The following is a 15229-nucleotide window of genomic DNA, read 5'->3' on the forward strand; positions in this document are numbered from 1 at the left end:
TATATATATATATATATATATATACATGATACTATCTCTCAGCAAGCACTCGTGACACATATCACAAACATTTTATATAAATTATAATCAACAAATGTCTTAGCACGTTACAGTATCTGTCCACTGACGTCCGTCGTTGCCCGACGTCCTTACATCACCTGCACACCTGCCGCTAAGGCATCGCTAACCTATGCTACGCACCCACAATATCCCACAACAAACACTTGCTGCACATTTCACGTTCATTGTACATGAAGTATAACTTCTCACTAAATATCTTAGCAAGTTACAGCACCTGTTCAATGACGTGGGTGGTTGCCCAGCGTCCTGACGTCCCCGCACACCTGCTGCTAAGGTATCACTAACCTACGCTATGCACCGACAGAATTTCTTCACAGACGCTTGCTGCACATTTCACATTCATTGTACATAAAGTATAACTTCTCACTAAATGTCTTAGCAAGTTACAGTACCTGCTCAATTACATCCAACATTGCCTGGCATCCATCACCTGCACACCAGCCACTAAGGTATCGCTAACCTACGCTAGGCACCCTGAAATGATCCCTTCACAAACGCTCACAGTTCAATTCACGTACACTTTATGCTAAATCATATGCAAATACATGACTTCTACAATTATTCACCCCTACTTCCGCAATTATTTACGTTCCGTACTACGGTACAATTTGACCGTGATGCAGCACTTTCATCTCGAGATTTATGACACACCACTATATTGGCACACACCACACTCCTTCACAAACACTCGCAGCATGTTGGCCTTACATTTCATACAAATTCATATGCATATACAGTATCACAATCAAAATATCCATCCCTAAACACCTCTAATAATCCCTTCCCAACTACGGTGTACAGATAAGGCTTGCCCCATTCCACACTATGGCTAAGACGTATGTAACACATGCTAGTTCCAATATATCACAAAGCAAGCCACTATAGCTATCACATACTATACAGTTTAGGCATTGGCTCTTCCATATACGTATGTGTAGTCACAGCACAGGACTCAGGTTGGAGTGGGGAAACCCCGCTACAGTGAACAAGCATCTTTCCCCTAGGCCTAACGACTGATAATGGGCACCATTTCTTCTCAAGATATATACCTATGTTCCATTCACAAAATCACTTCAAATTATGCTCAGAAATAATATATCATCACACTCGGTCCATAGGGGGTTCGACTCGGGCGGGAGGGGGAGAATTAGGGTGATTTAAAGGTACAGCATATGCGACGCAGCCTTACAGCCTGGCTCCTTGTGATCAACTGAGGTGTCTTGCTACTGGCAGCCTCCGGGGAGGCTCTACAGTGCTGCCAAGTGTTTAGCTTGGAAGAGGAACCGGCCTGCTAGGACGCATCCAAATTTGATGCAAATCGTCTAAAACTTTTCTTTTGACTGCGTTTTTTTCTGCTTTTTCACGCGATTTGCCTCATTGTGCATTTATGTGCTAAACCACAAAGAACGCGATTCACATCAACGTGCCTGGGAGGGGTAAATATCATCACTTTCTTTCTCCTCATTTACTAGATTATTATAAGGTAAATCGCCATATCTCAACAAGCATAGTGGGCCACTATATACACCCCCAGCTGAACTGCTCTCACATAACAATGCACAGAGCTGTAAAAATCCCATGCACTACCAGCAAGCACCGCATCATCATCTCTATTCAAAGGATCCAGAACTCTTATGTTTTCATTATTTATCACCAGATTCACTCCACACTTCATAACTCCCGACAGATCTACAAATCCAGTTATTTTTATACTATGGCCTTCTTATGAAACTGTTCAGTCTGTAAATTGACCCCACTGTTTACATAATAACGTAGAACTATGCGTTTTGGTAAAGTAACTCCAACTGACTGGCCACTTTGCCAACAACTCAGAACAGTTACACTCTTGTAAGGTAATTGTATTCTTGTTGGTCATTTAGAAAAAATAGTTTCGTTGTTGTAAGAATGTAAAAAATTAGAAAAGTAAACATTTAGAGGCACTGAAGTGATTCTTGCATTTTGGCTTAAAAACAAGAATTCAACAAGTTCATAGGAACAAGAATTCAACAAGTTCATAGGAACAAGAATTCAAAATGCTCATAGGAACTGCGTTTTACAGGACCACAAAACACAGCGATTCATGTTGAAACCAAACGAGACCCCTCTGAAGCCTGATTTTGGTGTTGCTTCATGCAATCTACCAATGAAATGTTGCGGATGATTTAGTACCCCAGGAGCTGGGCACAGATTCAACCGGTAGCGCAGACAACACTAACAAGGAGATGGAATGTGGTTGAAGTCAGTCAGAAGCAGATGCTACTCACTTGCGGTAAAAACTACTTTGTGTTATGTGTTCAGAGACGAACAATATTAGACAGACACCCAGTGCTATCTACTGAAAAAGAAAAATAATAAAGGTGCTGTCTTAGCAATGGACTGATAGGCATTCAAACTGACCGAGTATTTCAGTATAAAACAACATTATTCTTTATTTGTGTGTGTGTGTGTGTGTGTGTGTGTGTGTGTGTGTGTGAACTGATTTAATTCAGCTCTGATATACGACAATGGAATTGTTCCATCTCAACTGAGTTTGAGAATGCAATATATTTGTCTCGGGTAATAGAAATGAAAGTCTGCTTTGCCACTGCACACAGTTCTTGAAGTTTCATTCCAATGATGATATGTGTCAGGAGGAGGTACAGTACAGTATTTTTGTGCCAAGGAGCCGTTACTGACTTTTCGCCATGGTCAGGGCTTCATCAAATGAAGTTGCAGCAAGTTTTGTCTGAGCGGCCGTTGGTGCTTCACGAATTAGGCCGCATGAATGCAGAAATTCATGCAGCTCCTGTACTTCTAGGAGAATTTACAGAGGCTTAGAGATTATTTGAGTTAGACAGCCGATAAAGCTTTCACGAACCCCTTCAATGCGAGTGGTCTTTTCAAAGGTGTAATAAGTTGTCAGCTCGACATCTAAAATATAATGTTATCAAACTGAAATGGTTCATTTACTTGCTGTTTATGCCGGGCATATATTGATTTAGATAATATGCTATTAATCCTGAAAATATCTGATGTTCCGTCAATTTAACTGGAATAAATCACATACCTTTAGAAAACTTTCTCATGTACCCTAAAAGAAGTATATGGGTGCAGTGACTTTGAAGGCCTTTTCCTTATCTAACATACCTTTCCCTCTCCATCCATAATACGGAGCCATTCATACGTCCATCTACCCTGTCATATGCTGCGATTCCATTATAGAAACCTGAGGCAGAAGTACATCTTTTTCTCCGTCCGCTATATACCTGTAACGCCTGCCATAATCTCTATTCCGGGCACGGATTTGGTGAGGGCATGGGGGGGGGGGTACGCTACCCTGCTTTAGGCAAATCAGTAGTTACTTGTAATACAAGAGGAATGATATTTTCCATAGTATATGCAAAACCGACTTGACTATATGTTATTCACAGAATCATTGCAGTGCAGAGAAGGATTTGGTAACTAAGCTGGAGGATTGGTAGTGAGTTAGCATCACCCCAAATTTAAATTCTGTTGGTTATCACGGCCGCCCTTTTCCAAAGTCCTGGATCCTGCCCTACTATTATTCACCTTGTGATACACATATTTTTCACCTAGACCCATGAATGTCAAGGTCCAGTTAGAGGTAATGGCCTTTTTATTATATTATGTGTAACGTTTCGACCTAACTCTGGCCCAGTGTACAGTACCCTGGCTACAGACGTGGGACGCTGGGAGGGTGTAGGGTAGCTATGTCTACATGGCTGTTCAAGTGTCCTTGTGTGTGCTTTCGGTGTGTAGAAACAATAGTGACACTACTACTACTACTACTACTAAACGACTAAAACTTCTGCTACTTTTTTTTCAGTCACCTCCATCCATTGGGGAATTATATTGTGAAGATCAAAACCAACCTTCCTAATACAGTTAACCATTTGGAGTTGTAATGTGAAGGTTAACACTAACCCTCATATTACAATCCGTTGGCCCCAAGCACGCCAATGGCTGTGGTTTCCAACCATGTACTGTTACTATTATTACTTTATTTTTTATTTATTGATATTACAGTGTAAATAAAGGCATTAAACTATTGTCGTCGCTGGTCTATGCGACTCTTGACCACAGTAACTTCATAATCCATGTCCGCCAGAGAGACGGGCCTGAGGGTTGATGGTCTGGTGCCCCTGAGACATAGCAGTGCAGACCTCACAAGGGAGAATGACAGTTGACATCTCATCCAGGCCATAACAGAACTCTGCGGTTGATGTTTCTTCTCAGAAAGAACCTCTGCCAGTCTCGAGTAGAATCTCACCGCCTCTGGACCCATCCCACTTGATGTGAACACAAGGGGAGTGAATCGACCGTGGTCCACATGTTGGATCCTTTCTTGATTGTTTCTGTTTTTTCCCTCTTTCATTCCTTTTGTATGCAGCTTTGAGAGACAGTTCACGATGACATGCTGCCATGGGATCGAATATCCTGATGTCGAAGAATGTCCTCTGCCCACATGTCCACAAACCTCAAGCACTGACATCCACTGTTGCATCGTTTGATGTGTTTGCTGTTCTGTGGGTGAAGCGCACACTGTCCAGGGGTAGCAGAGTTGGCTCAATCGTGACATCATGGCATATTTCTTGGAAGTGAGGTCGCAGATGCAAACAAAGCCTCCCTTTTTGCATACTTTTGCATGGTTTGCATCAAAGGCAGTGCCACAGGCACAGTGTTGAGGTAGGTTCTCTATTGGCATCCATATCTCAAGGCTATGGCATCAATAAATTCTTGTTTGTTGAAGTGGAAGCCTTTTGTCTGGAAAGGCAGGGTTGTCAGCCAGTTCGATGCCCCAACCTCCTGAGCAATTTCAACTCTTCTGGACTGGTCTGGTGTTAGATGTTCGATTATGTGCTGCAGCTGGTCCTTTTGTCTTGCTTCTCGCTCCTTGCTTATCTGCGTCTTTATGTCTTTCTGCCTTGGGTGGTCGATTGCACTCATCTCAACTTGGTCGCAAATCTTCTGTGACAAGGATTCGGTGAGCCTGAATGAAATTCTGTGTTCTTGCCACGGCTGCTGGATTTATAATGTCAAGGCCTCCCATCCTGGATGGTAGTGTTAGAAGGTCCCTCTCTTCTGGTGTGGGGATGTGGCCATTGGTTAGAGATGGGAAGAATGAATCCCCGATAGCATCCTCCAGTGGTTGTGCAGCAACTCAATGTCTTGTATAGTCCTCATCGCGAAGGTCCACTTGTGCTTTACACCATAGGATAATGCACTGTATGCTGCATGGGGTTCTGTTTTTGCATGGCTGGATAATACTGTACATAAATTTCTTCTACCCATGTCTTTACCTTATCACTCACATATTTGTCTTTGAATTCCTTAGTTCCAATTACAGCATCTAGGTGCCTCTGACCTTCCTTGGTCACTATCACGTTTGTGCCTCTAAAGGCTTCCTGTGCACCTTGATAGTAAGCTGGTTTCACAATCAAGATGGACGTACTTGCATTAGGGTAGTAACCTATTTCCGGGCCATGAGATGTTACAAGGTCCCACCAATTCCTCACATCCTCCAACTTGCCAGCACCCTTGAGATAATCGGCATAGGGTACCTGTTTTACACTGATGGCCTTGTATTTGATCTGTTGTTGCAGCACTGTCATAGCCAGGGCATACATAGCCATGGCAACGGTGTCCCCGTGGTAGCTCCTTCTGTGGATTGGATTACACTGACATCATGAGCAGCTGTCTTACCCACAGTGTAGAGGTCTGCAGGTTCTTTGGTGTTTTCCACGTATTGGGCAAATGCTGGGCATTTAACCTTGATGTTCTGCAGCATTGCCTCCCGGTTGATGAAATTAAATGCATTTGAGGCATCAACTAATAATACTGCCTGTCAGTTCTCTTCCTCATATATTTTCCTCACGGAGTTAACTGCTGCCTTACCTCCTGCCTCCTGGCCTGCACACACTTGGAGGTTGCCAACTGCCTGCATTACATCATCTTTCACCTCCTTGATGATGCATTTTCCTGTAGTCCGTCTTAAGACTTCACCCACCCCGATGGGCCTACATCCAGGATTCTTATCAAGGGGGATCAGTCTGCAAGCCATCAGTGCTTCGATGTTGTTGCACTGACTTGAAGCCAGTTTCCTCGCCAGTGAGGCAATGGTGTTATAAAGGTCTGTTGCTGCCTCCCGAAACTTGATGTTACTGAGGATTACTCACCAAGATTTTGCATCCAGGCCTGACGGTCCTGCCCCTCCCTGTGTGTGCATTGCCTTCCGCCACACCATATCTGCAGTTATCCTGTCATATATGATGGGATTGGGAGGAGTGTAGTTGCCATCAAGCTTTGACTGGGCACTTGCTTGTCATGCAGTCGGGTGTTTTTCTTTTAGTTGTTGCATTGTTTCATCTGTCAGGTCAAGAATTCCGTTTTTGATTCAGCTGACAGGGATCTTGTCACCATCGAGACCTTCCTCTGTCTCATCTTGCTGCCAAAAATCCTTGCCACATCGTTGATATTCTGATTTCTTCTGCCTCGGTTGTTTATTCTCATCTCCAAGGCCCTTGCTTTCTCAAGTAGGTTGTCGATTTCACCTCTTTTTCATGTTTCAACCCGCCTTTTGGATGGCCTTAATATTTTCTGCAATGCTAGCTCTTGAGTGAGTCTTTTTGAGGAAGAGATGTGGTATCAGTGCAAGGATCTTAAGAGAGAATGAGGCAATGGGTGGGTTATTGTTGTAATTGGCTATCAGGCGAGTGATTTCCTTGATCATGTCAGTTGTAGCATTGCATTTGGGAGGTTCAAAAAGGTTACTTGACGACCATCCAACTATTTCATTATACGTGGTGTTCACCCAGGTTACTGCATTTTCTCTGGATTTGGTCATCTAGTATGTTGGATGACCTTCTCACATAGACCTGTGAGGCTGTTCTGTTTCCTCGTTGTTTGTGTCACTACCATTCTGAGGATTTATAATTCCAGGAAGATTTCCTCTTTCATGCACTTCTCTATGGTGGTCTTCATCCTGAGTTTCATTTCCGTCATGAACTTCCTGATGTTCCTAACCCCCATCTTCACTACTATTCACTTCCCCATGGTGATTTAACCCACCCAGCACTTCCATTATCTCTCGCATCTTGGCGTCCATCCCTATCCCTCGCTTCATCACGGGGTCTTTCACCACCACGCATGTCCGTGTGATTGTGCAAGTTGTCGGTGACCGCCCCATCAATTTCCATGTCACCAATCCGTCGCCTGCCATGTTGGAAGCGGTCAAGTGCCACTTCTGGTGGTCTGTGATTCCCAAGCACATTCATACATAGAGGCCCCAGCCTACAGTATGCACACGGCAACTTGTTTGTTGCACGTGAGCACCTGATACACTTATGCTGCCTACTGGAGCACTGACAACACTACTGTGGCATTGCCTTGGTGTTAATAAAGTTTTTATAGTGAGGTATAGTATTAATAATAATAATTATAGCTACTTTTTGTAGTACTTTTAAATGAAAATTAAATATAATGTTACTAGAACTACAGTTTTACTCTACGATTTTTAAATTTAGTTTTGATATAAATGAAAAATTTGATTGCTATACATCTATTTTTGCAGATAATATGATGAAGTTATGAAGCAGTTTGCACGTTATTCTCTAGGTTTGCATATTAGTTAATATCAAATTGGTTTTTCTTTGTTTAAGGGTTAAATAGGTGGCCAATGGATGTGGTGCAATACTGTGGAGCCTTGGTTATTGGTAATGGGTTAGGTGGAGGACTGAATCTGGTGAATGCTGATGGTAGAGAGTGGAATCTGAAGCAGCTGCTGTTTGCAGATGATACTGCACTGGTGGCTGATTCAGAGGAGAGATTAAGACAGTTGGCACAGGAGTTTGGAAGGATGTGTGAAAGGAGGAAACTGAAAGTAAATGAGAATATGAGTAAAGTGATGAAGTGTATGAGGTTGGTAGATGGTAGGAGGATGAATATAGTTTTGAATGGTGAGTTGCTTGAGGAGGTAGAGTGTTTTAAGTATTTAGGGTCATATGTTGCTGTGGATGGAAGAATAGATGCAGAAGTGAAGTTTAGAATGAATGAAGTAGGAAAAGTGCTTGGAGGAATGAAGAAAGTGTTTAGATGTCGTTCGATTAGAATGGATGTAAAGAGAAGGTTGTATGAGGGTGTTGTGGTACCGACTGCGTTATATGGGACTGAAACATGGAATATGGGTGTAGCAGAGAGGAAAAGTTTGAATGTAATGGAGGTGATGTGTCTGAGGAGTATATGTGGAGTGATGTGTACGGATTGAGCGGGAAATGATCAAGTGCGAAGGAGAACTGGAGTTGTTCGGGAGATGGCTGATCGAGTTGAGCAGAGGGTGTTGCGATGGTTTGGGAATATGGAGAGAATTGATAATGAGCGATTGGTGAAAAAGATACCTAGATCTGATGTGAGAGGTGTAAGGCTGAGAGGAAGACCACGAACAAGATGGATGGACAGTGTGAGGAGAGCGCTGGATGCGAGAGGGATGTCTGTTGAGCAAGGAAGTGTGGCTGTGCTTGATAGAAATGAATGGAGAGAAATTGTGAATGAATAAATGATGACTCAGCCCTGAAGGGATATTCTCCCGCATTTTGTCTGATGAGCTGATCAGGTCAGGTGTGGGGTCTATTATGATGTGGAAGGGGTAATCCTGCTCTGCTGTCGCGCCCTGGTGCGGATGTCACTGATTGCACTGCGCAGTTGACCCTCATGCGGTGTGGTGCGGTGAGGATCTGTCCCTTCTTCCTTTTGGGGCTAAGATGCGAATGAATGTGTTTGAGTGGATGAGTAAATTGGGAGTGTGTCGTCCTGTCTAGGTTATCTCACTTTCCTTGGGGGAAGCAGCCTAGGTATATAGATAGATACGGTGTAGGGGTGAGGGTGGTGTGTGTGTGTGTGTGTGTGTGTGTGTGTGTGTGTGTGTGTGTGTGTGTGTGTGTGTGTGTGTGTTGTGTAGTGATATTGGATCTTTAGACGTTAAGATATAGGGGTGAGAGTGTGTGTGTGTGTGTGTGTGTGTGTGTGTGTGTGTGTGTGTGTGTGTGTGTGTGTTGGTGCTGTGACAGGTAATGTGTGATGTGTGGTTGTGGTGTGTTGTGGGGGTAAGGTAGAGGCATCTTGGTTTACTAAGGCACATTGGCATGAACAAAGGTTGTTTAGTATTTGTTTTAATTATAAGATTGTGATAGAGAATTATGAAAAGGTTGAGTAAGTAGTTCTAGTTTGCAATTTTATGGAGTTTACATTAGCCCGATTATATAGATATTATATTAAAATTACCCTTATTACTACTGTATTTAAAAATAATAGTGTATTTAAAACTAGCGTACTATGCTTAAATTTGTTACTTAATTGATGTTATATTTATCAGTCATATATATGAAAGTTAACGTTGTAATTATTACTATGCTATTTATTATTATATTACTGACTTATCTACTGTGATTGGCTATATATATATATATATATATATATATATATATATATATATATATATATATATATATATATGAAGAGATTTTATGTACAATAAGTTTTATAATAATTTAAGAACAGTCATTGTAAGTATGTCTGTATGTATGATGTGTTTACATTACAGTGTCATCTAAGGTGTGTGTTAGATTCTCTACCTAAATGTAATTGTATGCCACACTTCTATACCATCTGGCTATGCTGGTGGTGTGTATGTAGGAGATAGTTGTATAGTTAGTGGTAGTTGTTGTTATATTTAGTGTTTGATAAAGTGTTTATAAATCGTATTATTAGGTAGTGTGTATGCTAGTGACCAATAGATGATATTCAGTGTGTGGTAACAGCTGATGTGTTAGGGAAATGGAGTTTATGCTCCAAGGATAATGGAGTAAGCCAGAGGTGTGTGACAGGCATCCCACGTCTCCTTGTTGTTTGTGGACAAAGTTAATAATTGAAAAATAGGCTTCAGAGAGGTACTTATTTTGTAAGTGAGGGTGGCGATACTTATATTGCTGGGTGTGTGGGGCAGCACACATGTGGTGGTGGGTCCCGGGTGGCTGATATAATGTATGGTGTTGACAGCAGTCCAGATAACCCTCTCAGATCAGCACCTCGCTCCATAACCGTCCCTATACACACACACACACACACACACACACACACACACACACACACACCCTTCCTCCTCCTCACACTGTAATTTTAACAGTTTTTCACATTATCAAGCTTTATATAGCTAATATTTAAGAATTTCTTTCACAAATGAAGCGATGTTCACTTTATGCTGGAGTGGGTATCAATTTCTAAGAGCCCACAATCAGTTTTACTATGATTTCGAGACGATAACACGGAACGCCTGGCACACGTCCTCTCACTCCACCACCCAGAACACTACTACTACTACTACTACTACTACTACTACTGCTACTACTGCTGCTACTACTACTACTACTACTACTACTACTACTACTACTACTACTACTGCTACTACTGCTACTGCTACTGCTGCTACTACTACTGCAACTGCTACTGCTGCTACTACTACTGCTACTGCTACTGCTGCTACTACTACTGCTGCTACTACTACGCTACTACTACTGCTACTGCTGCTGCTACTACTACTACTACTACTACTACTACTGCTACTGCTGCTGCTACTACTACTGCTGCTACTGCTGCTACTACTGCTACTGCTGCTGCTGCTGCTGCTGCTGCTACTACTACTACTACTACTATTAATAATAATAATAATAATAATAATAATAATAATAACAACAATAATTATCTATATTTTGCCAGACGCAATAATCCCGTAAGGGCTGGGTTACCGGTATATGGTTACCACCAAGCGTTGTAAATGGTTTCTTGGCTTACAGGAAACCATTTTGGCTTGCCACTCAATGTAAAGCCAGCTGTAAAGGAAAGAAAAACAATAACAAGTGACAAGAAAGATGGGAGAAATAGGAAGAGAGGAGGGCAGGCACAGAAAAAAAATGATAAAGGCTAAGGAAGAAGTAGGCAGCACTACATCTAGTGAGTGGATGATGGTCGCCACCACCGACCACTATAATAATAATAATAATAATAATTATTATTATTATTATTATTATTATTATTATTATTATTATTATTATTATTATTATAAACGAAATGATGGTTAATAATAAAATTACAGTATACTAAAATAACAATAATAATAGCAGTAATAAAATAATAATATTTAATAATAATAATAATAATAATAATAATAACTAAAGTGCTGTTAAAATGTCTAAGGACAATTTGGTAATGAAAAATTGCCACAGCCGTTGTCTATAAGAAGCCGAGCTATAAAGTGCCTTTGAGGTCAAGGTCTTGTGGATGTCACCTTGGGTCATCAGGATCTATAACATTACCGAGACTGGTGGTGAGGAGCAAAATGCACGTCGCGGGCGAAGCACTTGGGGATGACACAGCAATGCAGCCCATTCTTCTGTACCTCTTTTGACTTTGATTACATTACCTACAGTAGATAGTGTTCAATTTACGTTCTGTTATTCACTGTGCTTTTTCTTCCTTGGAACAGTGTATTTACTACAATCTTCAAAGGACCAGATGCCACTCCTAAGCTAAATAAAGTCGTCTGACCATAACAAAAAAGAAATAGCTATGAATCTACAGTATTGTAGCAAGAGGATTACCCCCTTCTTTCCATGACGTCTGTTTTATCTTTTTCTTGCTATTTCCAGACAATTTTATAGAGTCTTTCATGTAAAATCAGGTGACTTCTCTGTTTTCGGTCTTAGTCCAAAATTTTGGACCACAGGCGATCTCAGAGAATACTGATCCGATCTGAACTACATTAAGCACTGCATTCTGGCCATGTCCCAGGTGTATGCCATACAAATTTCATCCCTCTAACTTAAGTGCTTCTTAAGCTTTAGTCCCTATAGTTTCCGGATCCCATCTGGGTTCTGGTAGTCGGATCAGGAGGATATTTGGTCAGATGATTCGGCCAACCAGTACAAATAATTTGGCGAGGAATGAATTCTGCAGCTCAATCTGTATGTGAAGGCGGCGATTTAGATTTTCCTTATAATAATAATAATAATAATAATAATGATAATAATAACAATAATGATATTAATAATAATAATAATAATGATAATAATAATAATAATAAGTGATGCCAAGACACAGCATACTCGTTCCCCACAATCATTTTAGTGCTTACGTATAAACACAACAGGATATCTAGTCAATGATGTCACTATCAGATTTGGAGTAAATCGGGTGATTATTGACGGTTTTATGCCCATTTGAAATTTTAGGTCCGACCCACCTGGCACTAACCCCTCTACTGCTAACTGGGGGGGGGGGTGACCCCCCTGATATAATGAGGCATGATATAGGATGCGGATTTGAAAAATGCACCTTTAGGTTATGCTTTCATGTCGATATCATGAATTTGAAAGGAGTTATGGCAAAACATGTTTTTTTTTTTTGGGGGGGGGGCCTACAGCCTGGGCCTTGGCCCAATTTTGCTCAAAATTTAATCAGGTGATCAAAAGTTCATAACACATTATTCCTATAATTTTAGTCAAAATCGCTCCATTAGTTTTCTCGTAAAGTTGTTAACAGGCAGACAAACAAACAAACAAACAAACAAAGAGAAAACTATAGCCTTCTCGGAACCCCCCCAGGTCGGGGACAGGAATAATAATAATAATAATAATAATAATAATATACAGTAGTAGTAGCAGCAGTAGCAGCAGCAGTAGCAGCAGTAGCAGCAGCAGTAGCAGCAGCAGCAGCAGCAGCAGCAGCAGTAGTAGTAGTAGTAGTAGTAATAGTAGTAGTAGCAGTAGTAGTAGTAATAATAATAATAATATAGCTAAACAATAATTGTAAAAAACATTTTGTCCACGCATGTAGACACATAGTCGAAATCCCTCTCCACCTTCTCCCTTGCTGTAACCATGTCTGATGGTACTGTATACAGTGCTGTGGCAGGAATTACTTGTGTCTGATAAACACCGGAACAAGGCAAAATGTTAAACATATGGAAATATAAAGGCTCTTACCTTAATATGGTGCTTTACTTAAACAGTTTTCCAGGCACACTAACCATGTGCGTATTAGAGTCATGTTCATGCAGTTTTTCCAGTAGCGGTCTTATTACATGCAGTTCTCACGCATACTTCTCTCTAACTTTCCACTATATTTTATTGCCTCTGTAAAAAGGCCTTACGCTATCTCACTAATACCTCCTGCTTTCCAATTCATTAGCCTCTCCACATCATTCTTCATTTCTGTAGTTTTGTTATTCTCTGGTGCCCTTTCCCTCTTTTGTATCACGAAGTCGAGTCCCGTTTACTCTCCAGTTTCTCAAAATAGCACATCCTTATTTGTCCATTTATTTGCATTTACTACTTCACCTTTTGCATTTTTATTCCATTTTTTTTCCAACTCCGTAATAAATTTAATTTCATAATTTCAGGATACTTAGCGGTGCTGGAGAGGGACGCATAGGTGCAATGCAATCAATGTAACTTGGTGGTTCTGTCACCATTTATACACGTCCCTCAACATCCGCGGACTGGGAGGCCCTCAGGCAGTACTTCTTTGATTTTCCTGAAATGATTATTGCTTCCATGGCCGGGAGCTATATGAGTGTGCCTTGCGCATTACGGAGGTTCTTCTCTCGGGCATGGAAGCATACATTCCTTTCTCATATCCTTTGACTAACGCAAGAAAGCCTTGGTTTAATCGCGCTTGTTCTAATGCTGTCCGCAACAAGGAGAAGGCCTACAAAAGGTACCGGAGCCATCCCACCCCTGAATCACATCATCTTTATGTTTCTGCCCGGAATCGTGTTAAGTCTGTTCTTCGCTCTACTAAAAATAATTTCATCCATACTAAATGCTCTCAACTCTGCAACTCGAATTCTTCCCGCTCCTTCTGGCACCTTCCCAAAAATCTTTCTAACAACTTTACCTCATCATCCTTCCCTCCTCTTTTCTACTCTGATGGTTCTGTAGCTATTTCTTCTACTGATAAAGCAGATCTCTTCGCACAGACTTTCTCCTGCAATTCCACCTTAGACGATTCCGGTGCTGTTCCTCCATCTGACTTCCTCATGGCTGACATTAAAATTTCTTCAGTTGATGTATTTTCTGCCATCACTGGCCTCAGTACTAACAAGGCATATGGGCCTGATGGGGTCCCTCCTGTTGTTCTCAAGAACTGTGCTTCTGTGCTTACTCACTGCCTAGGCAAACTCTTTCGCCTTCGTCTGTCAACTTGTACCTTTCCTTCTTACTGGACGTTTGCTATCATTCAGCTAGTCCCAAAGAAGGGTGACCACTCTCAACCCTCCAACTATCGTCCAATTGCTTTAACGTCCTGTATTTCAAAAGTTTTCGAGTCAATTCTTAATAGAAAAATTTTAAGACATCTTTCCTATCACAACCTTCTTTCCGATCGTCAGTATGGGTTCCGTCAGGGACGCTCCACTGGCGATCTTCTCACCTACCTTTCAGACTCCTGGTCATCCTCCTTTCGGGACTTTGGCGAAAGCTTTGCCATTGCACTTGACATCTCAAAGGCTTTCGATCGAGTCTGGCATAAATCTTTAATTTCCAAACTGCCCTCCTACGGTTTCTATCCTTCTATCTGTGCCTTCATCGCTAGCTTCCTTTCTGGTCGTTCTATAGCCGCTGTTGTAGACGGCCATCGTTCTTCTCCTAGATCTATCAACAGTGGTGTTCCTCAGGGCTCTGTCCTATCGCCAACTCTCTTCCTTTTATTCATCAATGATCTTCTAAGCTGTACATCTAACCCTATCCACTCATACGCTGATGACTCCACCCTTCACCTTTCCATTCGGTTCCCGCAACGCCCATCTCAACAGTTACTTCAACAAACAAGGGATGAGGCTGTGGCACACCTAATGTCTGACTTGGCTCGTATCTCTGACTGGGGTAAAAATAATATGGTTGTCTTTAATGCATCTAAGACTCAGTTCTTACACCTATCAACCCGACAAAATCTTCCACAGGTATACCCATTAATGTTTAATAATATTCAGCTTAATCCTGCATCATCCTTGAACATGCTTGGGGTTTCATTTACTCGGGACTTATCTTGGAAAGATCATATTACATCTCTTGTAAAATCTGCTTCCAAGAGATTGGGTGTG

Source organism: Coenobita brevimanus, chromosome 44 (assembly GCF_032717465.1).
Source record: "Coenobita brevimanus isolate Jiangsu-jjx chromosome 44, ASM3271746v2, whole genome shotgun sequence".
Lineage (NCBI taxonomy): Eukaryota > Metazoa > Arthropoda > Malacostraca > Decapoda > Coenobitidae > Coenobita > Coenobita brevimanus.